The following is a 12,715-nucleotide window of genomic DNA, read 5'->3' on the forward strand; positions in this document are numbered from 1 at the left end:
GTATGTCTAGGGAAACTCTAGAACAGGGGGCTCCAACAGCTCTCTGGAGGTCAGCTTATCCATTTGTGGGCGCTGGGAGTGCTCAGCTTCTCCAGGGCGTCCCCAGCAGGTGTGGGTGGCCAGCACCCACCCCGTAGCACCCCAATCAAGCTGTTTTTAAGTATTAGCGCCCCCCCCCCCAGCCCTCTCACTCTGGAATGTCAAACCACATCAGAATGAACACATCAGGATTCATCTGCATCCCCCCTCAAACCTCATTTACATGTAACCTCACAGGAGCTGAGATGAGTTGACTTTAACAAGTTGACATGATGTTACGTTTCACACATATTCAATTAAACATCAATTAATTTTGGTTTTGCAGTCATTTTTTGAAGTCAATGATTTTTTCAGGTATCTCAATAGTTTTGGAAGGATCGAAACTGTAGGGCTTGGGGTGCCCGTGGATAAACCAGCCCCTGGACCCCACTCCCTGTCCTTCCAGGGGATGTGACTGCCAAGGGGCTGCCCACCTGTGTCATCCCCAGCGCAGGCTACTGGTGCCTCTCAGTCGGGCACTGGCCCCGGCTCTGCCAGGTGAGGGGCTGAGAGCCCAGGGGTCCCCTGGCAACTGTGAGGCTGCGGGAACTGTGGCCAGAGCAGAGGCGGGAGGAGAGTCACGGCCGTCAGGGGACTGTCCACAGCCACGATGAGAATCCTGTCTTGGCCAAGACCACAGAGCTAGCTCCCGCACAGCCCCTGCCTCCCTGCTTCCTTGTTTCTGGCTCCCAGAACCCTTCATTTCCTTCTAGAAAGTGTTCCCCATGCAGCCGTCATCCTGGCCTGCCGGCCTGGCCTGCCTGCCCTGGGCTCCCACGGAAGGGCACTATTGTCCTTGAGAACAAGACCAGGAACTAGGCGACTCTGCCCTGAGGCATCGGCTGCCTGTGAGTCATACCTTACAAAGACCCTTCCCCATCCTTCCTGACCCCAGAAGAAACCTGGGAGGTGAGCGTCATCATCCCCATTTTGAAGATGAGCTAACTGAGGCCTCCCAGAGACCAAGTGACACGGAGAGGAGAACCTCCGTTAGCTTCCTGGCCCCACGCAGAAAGGCAGGTGGAGTGGGCCCTAAGGGCGGGCCTCTTCCCTGGACACATCTTTCCCTGGCTTCCCCCACCGCCCATCAGGATCCAGAGTCAGGCAGGAGTCAAGGTCAGTGTTTTGTGCCAGGCAGCAGGGAGTGGGCAGTAGCGGGGAGGGATGGCACAGAGCCGCAGCTCTGGGTAAACCAAGTTGCTGAGAGCCATGAACGTGTTGGGTCTCGCCTTAGCCCGATGCTGCCGGGATTAGCAGTTACAGTCCTGGAGCCAAAGAGACATCTCCTCGGAGCAGCGGGCGGGGCGGGGCAGGGCGGGAATGAGGGAGCTACTCCTGGGTGGGAAGTTTCGGGTGGCCCTGTTCCAGAGCACTTGAGGTCACCGGTCCAGGCCCCTAGTCCCAAGCTAGGGCATCACTGGTCCTCTGAGTCTCATAACCCCACTGTGTCTGCGCCCGGGCCACTTGCCAGGCACACTCACCACCTTGCCCACTCCTCACTGGAGCCCTACAAATGTTACTTTTATGGCCATCATGTGGATAAGAAAACGAAGGCCCGGGGAGGTTAAGTGACTGGTCCAAACACGCACAGTGAGTTGGAACCAGCAGCAGAGAGCCCAGCTTCCATCCAGCTGGTCCCAGCAGAGCCCAGGATACGGTGGCCACTGGCATCGGCTGTGTGTGAGGAACTGTGCAGGTGCTTCTCAGGTAAGACCTCTTTTATACCTTCCAACGAACCAGTGAGCACAGGGACCACGTCCATTTTGGAGAAGAGGACAGACTCCGAGTGGTTCATTTGCTTGCCCAAGGTCACAACATCAGAAGGTAGCAGAGCTGAATCCGAACCCAAGTACGCCCGCCTCATAAACACCTAATGCAGCCAGTTGCTCTTCCTAAAATACACATCTAATCAGGCCTGGCCTCTGCTCCCCACTGTCCCCTGGTGCCTGGACAACCACAGCCTCAACCTGGCATCCAAGGCCCCACCACCTGGCACTGAGCACTGCTCCCCTCCTCTGCCCACCCCGGCAGCCACAGGGCCACGGTCCCCTGCACGTGCTATGCATTTGCAGAGCTCTGGCCTTGGCGAGGCCGGGTCCATCTGCCAGAAATGCCCTCTTCTCTGCCTGTCAGATTCCTATGTCACATGGTGGAATCAGAGAAAGGGTCCTAAGGAGGTATCTCTCGAGTTGGAGTCAGCTAATCCTCCGGGTTCACGAAACCACTTTAGCATTCATTACAATGTGATATTGCTGAAGAGACACTGGTGTTTATTTGAATAGCTGGGCACTAGACTGGGAATGCTTGGAGGGCTCTCAGGGCAGAGATGGTGACCTGTTCATCTCTACATCCTAGCAACCTGCACACTGCCTGGCCCAGTGCAAGTTCTCACCTAGAATTTGTAGATGGATGGATGGATGGATGGATGGACGGAGAGATAAATAGAGACATGATGTAATGGATGGGTGGATAATTGGATGACTTGAATGGAAGATGGATAAATTAATGGAAGGATGGATGGAGCTTGGAAGGATGAAAGAAGAAGGAATGGGTGAATTACTCACATCAACAAAACTATTCAGTATGGAGGGAGTGTATGAGCATCCGTTCTACTCTCCACTCCACCACACTCAGCCAATAACTCGAGAAGCCTCGGGCTTACATGCCTTACAAGCCTTTGTCCCCAGTTGAAAAGGGCCTGGCAGGCTCCTCTGGGCCAGAAGCAGACAAGTGTCTGCGATCGGTGGGAAAGGACCCCCACCCTCCCCTCCGGCTGAGCTCACATCCTGGAAACCCATGGCTGCACTCTAGGAAGAGGCAGGCCTGCCCGTCCCCTGAGATGAGCTAAGCAGGGAGGAGCCCGCAGTTCCATTTTTCCATTAGCTGAAAGCCCTTCCAAGCCTGGCCTCTCCCAGCTCCGAATTCCACTGCCCGGGATAATTGGATCTGGGGCCTGAGCCCAATGTTGCTTCAATCCCAAAACCAAAACCACACTGGCCAGAGGAAAAGGGGCCTTGGGGTCAGCATCCAGGAGGTGCAGGGACAGAAAGAAACTGGACCTATAACTGGCGACGGCTGGAGGCAGTGGGGCCACCCTCAGGGGTGGTTCTGAGAACAACATAACAGCTCTGAACACAGGGTAAAGGGTGTGAGTCCTCTCCTCTCCTCTCCTCTCCTCTCCTCTCCTCTCCTCTCCTCTCCTCTCCTCTCCTCTCCTCTCTTCTCTCCTCTCCTTTCTGGAGCACGCGGGCCAAGGAGCGGGATTGTCCTGAAGAGGGGCAATGGCGGTGGCTTTGCTCTGGGTTCCACCCACCCATCAGCATCCCCACCCACCCCAGCAGCTTTACATCTGTGAGCAAGGCCCTGCCAAGTAAACAGCTGCAGCCCACGCTCCAAGGCTCCCCAAACCCCAGCACAACCCACAACGGCCAAAGCCACAGCCCATCTGTCCCCCAGCGCGGCCCGAGGGAGGGGAAGTGCTCATTAATCACAGGGAACGGGCTTCCGGTGGCCTCGAAGACAGGCTGAGGAGACCCGAGCTGGGAGGGAGCTCCCCACGAGGCCCCCAGGGAGGTCAGCTCCTGCTCTGACCCGGCACAGAATCCATCAGCAAGGGCTTTGCCTTTCACTGCCTGGGACTCCCTGAGAGCCACCCACCCACCCAAGTTGTGGCCTGGGAATCCGGAGGGAAAGGCCATGTGTGCTCTGCATCACACCGTCCTCCATCTGCGGAAGCATCAGACCCCGCCTCTGTGGTCAGAGAGGGAGTCCTGGTCCTTTGCTGGCCTTTGGCTAGTTGTGTGATCTTAGGTTGTGTGATTTTAGGCTTCGGGGCCTTGGTTTCTGCAAAGTGGGGAAAGTACCGTGGCCCTGTGTGCGCATCCTAAAATTACTCTTCACATTGTGGGAGGGCCCCTGCAGATGCCCACACCCTCCATGCCCAGGGCCACAGGAGGGTCAGCCATGCTCCTTGGCCCAATCAGTCACCGGCAGATGGGCATGACGGGCCAGCTGGGTGCTTTTAAAACTTATGCATTTGAATGTCTTTGGGTAGGACCTGCAATTTTCAGTCAGACACACCCCCCTCACCATTGCACATGCTTGAAACCCATCCCTTCTCATACTTAACTTGCCTGAACAGCCCCTGAAATCCATCAGGATGGACTAAGTTTTGCTGTAGAAAAGCCAATCTCCACCCAAATCTCAGTGGCCTACCAAAGCCAAGTCAACTTTCCACTCCTGACACATGTCAGACCTAGGACAGCAGGGTTCATATCCGCAGGCCGACAGAGCCTCCATCTGCCATGTGATTCCACAGCCACCAAGGCAGGGAAAGGAAAGTGGCAAGTGGCACTCCCGCTCTTCCCGGCTTCCACGCAGAACTGGCACCCTTTGGTTCTGCTCCCCTCCAATTGGTCAAAGCAAGTCGCACAGCCTCACCTTCCCTCAGAATGGGATGAGGAGGGCAGTCTTACCATGTGCCCAGCAGAGGGAGGACCACCCGGATCTCTGGGCAGCGCTCGTGACTACCGTATCCCGGGGGCAACGACACAGCCTCTCAAAGACTGTGAAGGCCCATCCTGCAACATGCAGAAGCACCGAGGGCAGCACACCCCAAGCAGCTAGCAACCCTGCTGCAGCAACCCCTGAGACGCCCCCTCCCTGGGGTGGCTCTCCTGGGCCCAGCACTGTATCCCTGAGATGCTGGGAGGCTAGGCCCCGGGAGGATGCAGCGAGGAGTGGAGCAGAGACCCAGAACTCCCTGTCTAGTTGGGACACACATCACATTCTGGGGCACTTTCGGTTGAGTTCTGTCCCTGTGGCTGATTCATGATGACAAGAGGAGCAACCATCTCAGCCCTGCTTTTCCTGGTCCCCCAGCCAGAGGAGCTGGCGTTCAGGATGAGTTCTGAAGGAAGTGTAGATGTCTGTCAAGTGGGCCCATCAGGGAACAGCAGCAGTAAAGGCATGAGGAGTCACGGAAGGATTCGCGGTTTGGAGCAGCTGGAGTGGAGTGGCCATCAGGGAAACAGAGAATGAGCCAGAAGGAAAGGCTGGGCCACATCGATCAAGACCTTGGCCATCATGCTAAGGATCCATCTCCTCTCAGAATGTATCCCGGGGACAATCTGTGAGCTCCTTGAGTGGGAGCTCCAAGCTTTGGAGAAAAGAGACGGAATTTTGACCTTCCGAGCACTTCCTCTGTGCTGGCCACACGCTCAGCAGATTGCAGTGGCCATCGCATTGAAGTCTCGAGGAGCTCCAAGCCATAGGGCTGACCATTACCCCAGTTTACAGTGGGGAAACTGAGGCCCATAAGCAGGTACCCAAGACGACACAGGTGGAAAGTGGCAGAGCTGGGACTGGGTCTGTCTGATCCGTTAGGGCACCCAAGAGAACCCAGGCATAGATGCTTCACAGATACTTTATTTTCCCCCAGGCCACATCTGGCACGCATCACCAACCGTATTTTACAGGTGAGGGCATTGAGGCCCGGAGAGTTCACCCAAGAGCACAGATCTTGGCCCGTTGGGATTGGGATCCAGGTCTGCCGGTCAGCAGAGCAGGCTTGGCAGTGGGGGGGTCACCCTGTGCAGCACTGGGGGTCTGAGCAGGAGTTAGCCAGGGCAGAAGCAGGAAGTCGGTGCAAGGCAGGAGTGAGGACAGACGTCTCTCAGAAGCTGGTTTCTACTCGTGCTGCTCGGACCAAGCCCCATTTCTCCATCCTCGCCCTGTCTTTGGTGCCAAGGGCTGTGGCCTCCTCCTGGAGCACATGAACCTGCATGCCCCACAGGGACACACCTCACTGGGCAACCAGGAGCTCGTAAGCCATCAAAGCTGGAGAAGGACCTACTGACCCTGGACCTTCCCATGTGATGATGACCTTGGGCAAATTCCTGACCCCCTCTGAGGACACTGTGGAAAGAGGGCATAGAGATTCCTGGTGCCTCTTCACTAAGGTCACTGGCATTCCGGGGTCAGCCAGCATGTAGGTGAGCTGGGCTGAGCCGGCCATCTGACCCAGCAACAAGAGGCAGACAGCCCAGGACAGCCGGGCAGGGCTGGTGGGCAGAGCATGGGGCACCTGGGGGGCTGCAGCAGGAGTTAGGCCCCCCACAGGCAAGGGAGAGGGGATAGGGCAAGTAAGTTTGCAAACAAATCTCTGCTGCGTCCCTCCCAGTTACCAAGCTTCACACTGAGCCGCTGGCCACATCACCACTGCACTGTGAGGAACAGGTGTGACCAGGTCCCCTCCACTGCGGAAGCCACTGAGGCTCAGCGGGGACAAGAGCAGGTGCAAGGTCACCAGCTTAAGTGTATAGAATCCAGATTTTTAAACTCCATTTCACCACCATTTTCCTAGGGGTCAGAGGCAGGACCCTAAGGACAAGAAGAAACCAGATGGGACCCAGGCAGAGGCACCATCCCAACTCCTGCCTCTGGAGTTAGAGAACAAGGCAGGGGCTTTGACTCTTGGAAGAGGGCAAGCTGATCTCTAAGTCTCACCCAGGCGCAGGGCTCCTTGCATTTTGTATCCTGTGGGCACCTCAGGCACAAGGGGTAGATAACCAGGGCTCAGTCTCCACAAGAACCCCCGCCCCCAAACACACACACACACACACACACACACACGCGCGCGCGCACACACTCTTTGGGCAGCAATATCTTCAGAGGGCACTCCCACTGCTTGCACACGGCCACTTAAAGAGCTCACACCCTCGGAGCAAATCCTGCTTTTATTCTTGGTTTGGGGAGAAAGGAGCCAGGGATGGAGTGGAGGGATTGCTCTCCCAGGGAAAGTGGGTGAGATGGTCTCCGAAGCTTGTCCTTCTCCCTTCAGCTTCCAGCTTACCAGGCACAGCTCCCAGGTTGGAAACCATGCTTACTAAAGGTCCTACCTCCCAGCAGGTTCGAGACCCCAGGGCTGTGCTGTGACTTCTGTCTCTCAGATTAGAGAACCACCCCAGCTCTCAGCCCTCACTCGCCCCAGCATGGGCTGCTCCCGGCCTCCACTCTGATTTTCCCCCAGAAGTTTGATTCAACCTGTGACCTTAGGCAAATCCTTCCCACCTCTATGCCTCAGTGTCCACATCTGTCAAATGGAGGAATGATCTCTAAATGTGCTCCCTTCTCACCGGCAAAGATTCCTCAACTTCCATCTTCCAGATGGATGGAGGGACAGGGTATGGGTCAGCTGGGCCCCTGGTTGAGGCAGGAAAGGGAAGAACAGACCCCAGGCCCACTCGGGTGCCCATTCCATCAATGCCTGCTTTTGTCTGCAGTGCTCAGCAAGCAGCTGAGTTCATTTTCCATTAGGGACAATTATCTCTTCATTTGCATATGCTAAATGTGACATTTAAGGGAACAGTTCCTCCCCACCCCAAACCGGATAAAAGTCCAATGACAGCCAGGCAACCTGCAGTTTGGGGCCGAGGTGTAATTGGCTCTTATTAAGGGAAGACGTGGGAGATACAGGTTTTGAAATGCAAATGGAAGCATCTCTCCTCCACTAGGGGAGATGGGGAATGATGGAGGCTTCCCAGTGCCTGTCAGTCTACATCTGGGCGGGATAGGCCTCCTGACCCACAGAATAAGAGAGAGAGAAGGGGGAGGCTCATTCTACTGGGGGAGCAGGACAGACCAGCACCTGACCCTCCCGCAGCCTCACCCTACCCTGGAGTCACGCAGACTCTGCTCCTGATGGGGAATCCGTTAGCATGTCCGGCCTTGGATTAAGGACCCCTACCAACAGCTTCATCTGTGGTGAAATCTGCCAAATTTCAGCCACAAAGAGGAAGGCAGGGGGCCCCAAATACCCCACCTCCCACTGAGCCTTGGCCATTCTCAGTGCTTAAAACACCCTTCCCTTCCCGCCTCTCCACCCAGCAAACTCACTCTTATCTCAAACCAGCTCAAAGGGCACCTCTTCAATGAAACCTGCCCCAGAGGCCCAGGCTGAACCAATGGTGGCCTCCACCAGAACCCTGGCTGCCCCACTGGGGCGGAGAGCCCCAGGAAGCAGGTGTAACTCTGACTCATCTGTGTGAAAATATCTGCTCGGAGCTGGCTCCCCAGAGGAACTGGTGGGCTCTGTGGGTGCACAGAAGAAACCCAGGTGGGTAAAGGTGTTTGTGCGCTTCATCATAAGGCTTTACCTTGCACTTGCCCTGATGATGACTCACAGCACCTGCCATGTTGCACATGGGGAAAGAGAGGCTGGGCGAGATAGAGACTCCATTCCCAACTCAGTGAGGGAACTTGGATAAGCAGGGCCTAGAACACGGGCAGGAGCCTCATATCTGGCCACCCCATCGAGTGGTGCTCACCAGTCAGCATGGCCCTAGCCTCCGGGCCTCTCAGACCTAACCGCTGAGACTAAGCTGATCCTGAGATGGTCGTCCCAATCTCACATGTCCGGGCTCCCACCTGATTGCTCATAAGTGAAGAGAGTATGGTCAGAGGCCTCCCCAGCTGCCACTGCAGGATGGAACCCCAGACCCCAGGAGAGGGAGCTGCCTAAAACCCTCCTGAGCCCCAGAGCTATCCTCTGCTTCGGGGAAATGGCGGGGGCAGCAGGGAGGAGCAGAGAGAGCAAAGGTGCCCTGGACCCACTCTGCCCCCAAAACCCTGACTCCAGCCCCCAACCTGCCTGCCTCTAGTGAACTGTGCCTCCTGCCATCTGCACGGTCTCCTCCATGCGCTGCCCCAGCTTAGTAGGCAGGGTCAAGGTTTAGCTTCCAGTTTGCTGTCCGTGAGGCCTGGGGCAAGTTTGGAACCTCTCAGAGCCTTGGCCTGCTCCTCGGAGATCAGGGAAGCCAGGCCTTTCCACACAATCAGTCTCCCTTGGTCAAGCTCATCCTGTGAAGGCCCTGAGCACACGGCACCCAGAGGAAAGCCTGGCCTGTGGTTGACTGTGAGCCCCCTGTGCTGGGCGGTCAGTGTGGTCACAGGATGGACAGCTTCCCAGCCTTTTCCTCTCTTGGCCACACATTCGAATCACCTGGGAGCTCTTACATCTCCACCTGGAAGGAGGTGCTGGCCGTGGTGGGCAGAGCAAAGCAGGAGTGGCCCCGAGGCAGGCGGGTGGGGCTTTGCAGGCTGGGCCTCGGCCAGCGCACTGGGCCAACTCATGCCTTGGCCCCAAGTAGGTCTGGCTCCGGCCCAGGCACTTCCCCCATCTGACTTCACCCTGGGGTGTGTGAGGGTCTGTTCCGGGATGATGGGGCCCAGACATCGCCTTTTTATCTGTGTCTTTCCTGACACCCTCTGATAACAAAGAAGGAAGCTTAACCGGGAGCGGAAGGTTTACTGGGGATTTCAGCGTCTTCCTTTAGGTCTGTGTTGAAAACACAGCCATTCGCATAAAGCCCAAGGCACCATTGGCAGGGAATCAGAGGGGCCACGACCGCACTAGGGCTGGCTTACCTCCCACCACCCCCAGTCCTCGAAGACTCTCAGCACCCACCCGCCCAGCCCACTCCCTCCTGGGCCCATCCATTTCAGGGGATGGAGGAAAGTAATGAAGATGAGACCAGCCAGTTTTCCTAGTGCAGAGCAAGGCACTGCTTACAGCGACCCACACCCAGTCCAAGTGCCATCTCTGCTACGTCCTCTTGCTGCGTGATTTTGGACAAGTTGCTAAACAGCTCCACACCTTGGAGATTTCATCTGTAAAATAATGGTGATAATAATCCTCACCTCCAGGTGAGACTGGGGTTAAACACCATCCATGCTTGCTGTGGGATCCTGGACCTGTTATTTTACCTGCCTTGCCTCGGCTAACCCATCTTTACAATGGGAACAATAGTGCCTATTCACAGAGGTGGAGGGAGGATTAAATCCACTCAGTGAGTTAATCCACATAAAGTCCTTATAACAATGCCTCGCCTATCCCCAGCGCACAGTACTCGCTCCCTCTTACAGCACTCCTAGCATGGGCCCTGGCACACAGTAGTTCCTTAAGAAACATCTGCTTCCTTCCTCCCCTTCCAGCCACTTGCGGGACGCGGAGTGCAGTCAGCTGCCTTCCTCTGATGCCTAGTGACGGGCTCTGAGCCAGCTCCTTAAAACGTTGGAAGCGTAGCCCACTTTCTCTTCTCCCTTTTCATAGAGTGATCACAGAACAGAGGCATTGACCTTGGGCAACCTTGCACTGGAATGTTTTCCAAAAGGCAAAACACTAGCAATCACGGCAGGAGAGCTTGGCACACCACGCACACCCCGCCTCCCGCAGCCCGGCCCACCTGGGAGGGGTGGCCTTGTGGACACTGTTTTTCCTGATGGAGAAGATGCCCCTCAGGGCAGAGGGAGCCGTGAACACCGAGAGGCCTTCGGGTAGTGAAGAACCTTGGAGATTTTTGTTCAGACTCAAACAACACATATGAAGCAGCCGCCTGTGCCAGGCACCAGGCCGGGCCCACTGGCAGCGTTTCCTCTGGTCCAGAGCAGCCCTGGGGGGCGCGTTCCCAGCAGTTCCGGAGGGAAAACAAGGGTCAGAGCCTTCAGGGACTGACAACTGGCCTTCAGGGGCTGACAACCATGACCCACCCTCTGGCCGCCCTCCTGTCCTCCTCAGGCCACACTCCTCCAATTCCAGTAGAAGCTCCTGCAGGGGAGGTGTCCGTGTGGTGGGCGAGGGGGGAGGCCCCAGCAGAGTCACTGCAAAGCAGATTTCAGGTCCGAGTCAGCACCACTGTCTAACAGGCCAAACGGCCCAGAGACACAAAGGGCTGCTTCCGCAGGCAGGAGCTCCCTGGCCCCAGGGGAGTGCAAGCTGGGGCCCAGGAGGGATGCAGAGGAGTTTCCATGACACAGTAAAGACCAAAGGCCCTTCTGACCGGGCGTCTACAGCACCATGAAGTTCACTCGTTTCACAAATGTTCCCGAGTGCCCTCGGCTCCAGCCGGGCTCCGGACACAGGGTCGACAGGAAGCAGCCTTGGGTTTTGGAGCTTACATTCTCGTCGGGGCAGTGGGAGGACAACCAAATAAGTAAGAGCTCCAAAAATAGCAAGCCAGGGCGATGGGAGAGCGAGCGCATGGGGTAGGTGATAGCAGACCCCGTGGTCAGCGAGGGCCTCTTGGAGGAGTGTCGCTTGGGCCTAGGTGAGAAGGACAGGCCGCACAGAAACGCAGGGAGAGGATTCCAGGTGGCAGGAACACCACACAAGGCCAGGAGATGGGAGGGACAGGGACGTCAGGGAGGAGAGAGATGTGAGCCGAGGCACAGTGGGCTGGGAGGGCGTGGGGGGTGAGCAGGACCAGGTCCTGCAGGCTGTACCCACTAGATCCATGGTGCAAGTCCCATGGGGGGAGGAGGCACACTCTGAGTTGGTTTGGAAATCTCTGGCAGCTGTGTGGGGAAGGGAGCAGAGGGCACGGGAACGGACTCGCAAAGCCCTATCAGGAAGCCGGTTTAGTTTTCTGGTGGACAGAAGATGAGGTGGGGACAGGAATAGTGACAATGGAGGTGAAGAGACAAGGAGAGATTTGGGATCTAGGTAGAGACAATAAAACGTTATTGGATGGAATGAAAAGGGGGGATCAAGAGGGACTCAGGGTGAAGTGGGAGCATTCAGAGCGACTGGCCTGGGAGAAATCAAGAGTCCAGGTTAAGCCAGGGTCATTTTTGGATGGGTTACCACTGAGGGTCTGACCAGCCATCTGCGTGAATAAATGTCCACCTTGGGCCCAGGAGATGTGGGACCTGATGCTGGCTCCCCATGGGAGAGAGCTAGAGGGGGGGCCCCCTCGTTCTGGGCCTGCTCAGAGCAAGTAGGTTGGACCAGGACTGCCTGTGGGGCAAGGCCAGTGCTTTGCCCAACCCACCCCCTCCCAGTGAATCTCTCGCAGAGAAAGAAACCAAGAGGCAGGCCGACAGTGCCCAGTGTCCCCAGCGAACCAGGACTGGAACTCCTGGCTCCCAGCTGGCTGCGTCCCCGTCCTCACCCAGGCAGCCACGGTGTGACCACTGTTCCCAGCAGAGGTGCAGAGGCCTGCTGGCTCCACCTTATGCTCTGCCAGGAGCTAACGGGATAAGCCACACACTGATCCTGGACAACGAGGCTAAAGAAAGGACATCCAAGACAGTTGCCCTCCACCACCCACTTCCCTCCTTTAGACAAAGGAGGTAATACCCTCCTGCTCAGGATACCTGCCCGCCTCCAGCCTCATCAGAGAGGGTCAGTGGCACATGGCTAGCAGGAACCTGGAGAATGTAAGTGTCCGGAGGCATTTGGAGTTGGACCGATGAGGGTTCAAATCCCAGCTCTGCCACTCCCTCAGGGTGTGATGATAGGAAAGCTGCTTGTGTCTTTACCTGCCAAGCATTACTCTCCTCATCCATGAAGTGGCGAGAGTAGCCACCCATCTCATAGGGTTCCTGTGGAGATGAAACACCAGGCTCACTCCAACTGCTCTCAGTAATTGCATCTCAGAAACTACCCTGGCTCCCTGGAGTGGAGTGAGCTCCTGCTACATTGTCCCATCCTAGAGTTTGTCATACTGCGTGTTGGCTGACAGATCACAGGTATCTCCTGCTCTGACCATTGTGCACACCATCATAACCCCAGAGCCTGGCACAGTGTCCAGCATGGCAAATGCTCAGTAAATGGCTGAATGAATGAGTGAATAGATGA

Source organism: Myotis yumanensis, unplaced genomic scaffold (assembly GCF_028538775.1).
Source record: "Myotis yumanensis isolate MYYU_CA2020_CCGP unplaced genomic scaffold, mMyoYum1.0.hap1 SCAF_13, whole genome shotgun sequence".
In the NCBI taxonomy this organism is placed as follows: Eukaryota; Metazoa; Chordata; class Mammalia; order Chiroptera; family Vespertilionidae; genus Myotis; species Myotis yumanensis.